Source organism: Piliocolobus tephrosceles, chromosome 5 (genome assembly GCF_002776525.5).
Source record: "Piliocolobus tephrosceles isolate RC106 chromosome 5, ASM277652v3, whole genome shotgun sequence".
Classification (NCBI taxonomy): domain Eukaryota; kingdom Metazoa; phylum Chordata; class Mammalia; order Primates; family Cercopithecidae; genus Piliocolobus; species Piliocolobus tephrosceles.
The window spans coordinates 80,329,454-80,333,124 of NC_045438.1; positions in this window are offsets into that span (position 1 = coordinate 80,329,454).

The following is a 3,671-nucleotide window of genomic DNA, read 5'->3' on the forward strand; positions in this document are numbered from 1 at the left end:
GCTGGCCCCATAAAATGAGTTAGGGAGGAGTCCATGTTTTTCTATTGTTTGGAATCGTTTCAGAAGGAATGGTACCATCTCCTCTTTGTACCTCTGGTAGAATTCAGGTGTGAATCTGTCTGGTCCTGGACTTTTTCTGGGTGGTAGACTATATTAATTACTGCCTCAATTTCAGAACTTCTTATTGGTATATTCAGAGATTTGACTTCTTCTAGGTATTTATGGAACATATCTCCAAATAATAAGAGCTAATTATGATAAACCCATAGCGAATACTATACTGAATGTGTAAAAACTGGAAGCATTCCCTTTGAAAGCTGGCACAAGACAAGAATGCCCTCTCTCACCACTCATATGCAACATAGTATTGGAACTTCTGGCCACAGCAATCAGGCAAAAGGAAGAAATAAAGTTTATTCAATTAGGAAAAGAAGAAGTCAAATTGCCCCTGTTTGCAGATGACATGATTGTACATTTATAAAACCCCATCATCTCAGCCCCAAATCTCCTTAAGCTGATAAGCAACTTCAGTAAAGTCTCAGGATACAAAATCAATGTGCAAAAATCATAAGCATTCCTATACACCAATAACAGACAAACAGAAAGCCAAATCATGAGTGAACTCCCATTCACAACTGCTACAAAGAGAATAAAATAACTAGGAATCCAACTTACAAGGGATGTGAAGGACCTCTTCAAGGAGAACTATAAGCCGCTGCTCAAGAAAATAACAGAGGACACAAACAAATGGAAAAACATTCTTTACTCATGGATAGGAAGAATGAATATCATCAAAATGGCCATACTGCCCAAAGTAATTTATAGATTTAATGCTATCCTGATTAAGCTACCGTTGTCTTCTTCCACAGAATTGGAAAAAAAAAAAAAAAAAAAAAACTTTAAATATCACGTGGAACCAAAAGAGGGCCTGCATAACCAAGACAATCCTAAACAGAAAGAACAAAGCTGGGGGCATCATGTTACCTGACTACAAAGTATACCAGAACGCTACAGTAACCAAAACAATATGGTACCAAAACAGATATATAGACCAATGGAACAGATCAGAGGCCCCAGAAATAATTACCCACATTTACCACCATCTGATCGTTGACAAACCTGACAAAAACAAGCAATGGGGAAAGGATTCCCTATTTAATAAATGGTGTTGGAATAACTGGCTATTCATATATAGAAAACTGCAATTGGACCTCTTCCTTACACCTTATACAAAAATTAACACAAGATGGATTAAAGACTTAAAAATAAGACCTAAAACCATAAAAACCCTAGAATAAAACCTAGGCAATACCATTCAGGACATTGGCATGGGCAAAGACTTCATGACTAAAACACCAAAAGCAATGGTAACAAAAGTCAAAATAGACCAATGGGATCTGATTAAACTAAGGAGTTTCTGCACAGCAAAAGAAACTATCATCAGAGTGAATAGACAACCTACAGAATTGGAGAAAGTTTTTGCAATCTATCCATCTGACAAATGGCTAATATCCAGAACCTACAAAGAACTCAAACAAATTTACAAGAAAAAAACAACTCCATCAAAAAGTGGGCAAAGGATATGAACAGACACCTCTCAACAGAAGACATATATGAATCCAACAAACATATGAAAAAAAGTTCATCATCACTGGTCATTAGAGAAAAGCAAATGAAAACCCCATAATAAGATACAATCTCACATCAGTTAGAATGGCTATCAATAAAAAGTCAGGAAATACCAGATGCTGGAGAGGGTGTGGAGAAATAGGAATGCTTCACTCTTGTTGGGAGTGTAAATTATTTCAATCATTGTGGAAGACAGTGTGGTGATTCCTCAGAGATCTAGAACTAGAAATACCATTTGACCCAGCAATCCCACTACTGGGTATATACCCAAAGGATTATAAATCATTCTAGTATAAAGACACATGCATACGTACATTTATTGCAACACTGTTCACAATAGCAAAGACTTGGAACCAAACCAAATGCCCATCAGTGATAGACTGGATAAAGAAAATGTGGCACCTATACACCATGAAATACTATGCAGACATAAAAAAATGAGTTCATATCCTTTGCAAGGACATGGATGAAGCTGGAAACCATCATTCTCAGCAAAATAACCCAAGAACAGCAAACCAAACACCACATGTTCTCACTCGTAAGTAGGAGTTGAACACTGAGAACACATGGACACAGGGAGGGGAACATCACACACCGAGACCTGTTGGGGGTGGTGTGCTAGTGGAGGAATAGCATTAGGAGAAATACCTAATGTAGATGAAGGGTTCATGGTGCAGCAAACCACTATGGCACATGTATACCTATGTAACAAACCTTCACGTTCTGTACATGTACCCAAGAAATTAAAACATAATAAAGTACTTTTGGTTTTATTTTTGCTATGTTCTATACATTCTTTGAAATGTCATTATAAAACAGAGTTAAAATACCAAGAGATTAAAATAATTTTAATTAGGTAACAGGCTAGACAGGTAATGACTCAGCTTATTTTAGGAAAAATATTATCAAGTTAATTAGATGTTACAGGAAGTGATGAGTGGCTTATGTTACATCTGTTGATCTACATCAAGGAGAATGATTGACCTATATTGTAGAAAGCAGGAGAAAGAAATATGTCAAATTCTTCCTTATTTGATAAAATTGAATATCAGAAACTTATTATTAAAAAGTAACTTTGATGAACATATAGAGATTGTATTTTGGTGAATTAATTTCAGTTTTATCAGCGAATACTTTCCTGAATCAAACTTTTCATATGATGATAATATATTTTTTTGATAATATTCAGAGTTTTTAACAAATACCCTCATAAAACTGAAAAAGAACTTTGTTTTCATTCAGGAATTTAGTCCACTACCTTCTTGAGTGATCTAAACTCATCATTGACCACTTATTTTTGTTTTTAGCCAAAACGCCCATTGGTGTTTATTTCTAACTCACTTTATTCCAGATTTATTTGACATAGTGAAAAAAACTGCACTCAAAACAAAAATATTTATACTTGGAAAGTAAAAGCATCTGTGAAAGGAACAATAAGACTAGAAAAATGGCGTGGCGCCATTTTTCTGGTTCACGCCTGTATTCCCAGTACTTTGGGAGGCCAAGGCGGATAGATCACGAGGTCAAGAGATCGAGACCAGCCTGGCCAACATGGTGAAATCTCGTGTCTACTAAAAGTGCAAAAATTAGCAGGGCGTGCTGACGGCCCTGTAGTTCCAGCTACTCCGGAGGCTGAAGCAGGGAAATCGCTTGACTGTGGGAGGCGGAGCTTGCAGTGAGTTGAGATCAGGCAACTGCACTCCAGCCTGGGCAACAGAGTGAGACTCCGTCTCAAAAAAAAAAAAAAGAAAAAGAAAAAAAAGAAAAAAAAAAGAAGAGTAGAAAAATTATGATGAAGTAAGGAAGGTAAACAAAATGCATGCATGTCATGAAGTCTTATGATACAGCAAAGATGTGGACTATTAATTGGTTTTTGAACTTTCTAGCAGCCAAACCAATAGAGATAGGCGAATTATTTACATGATTCAAAGTGTACATAAGGCAAAAATAAATTATTCCAAAGTATCATTGGTAATTTTGATAATGAGATGAGAGACATATTTCTTTTTTTTTTTTTTTTTTTTTTTTTTTTTTTTTTTTTT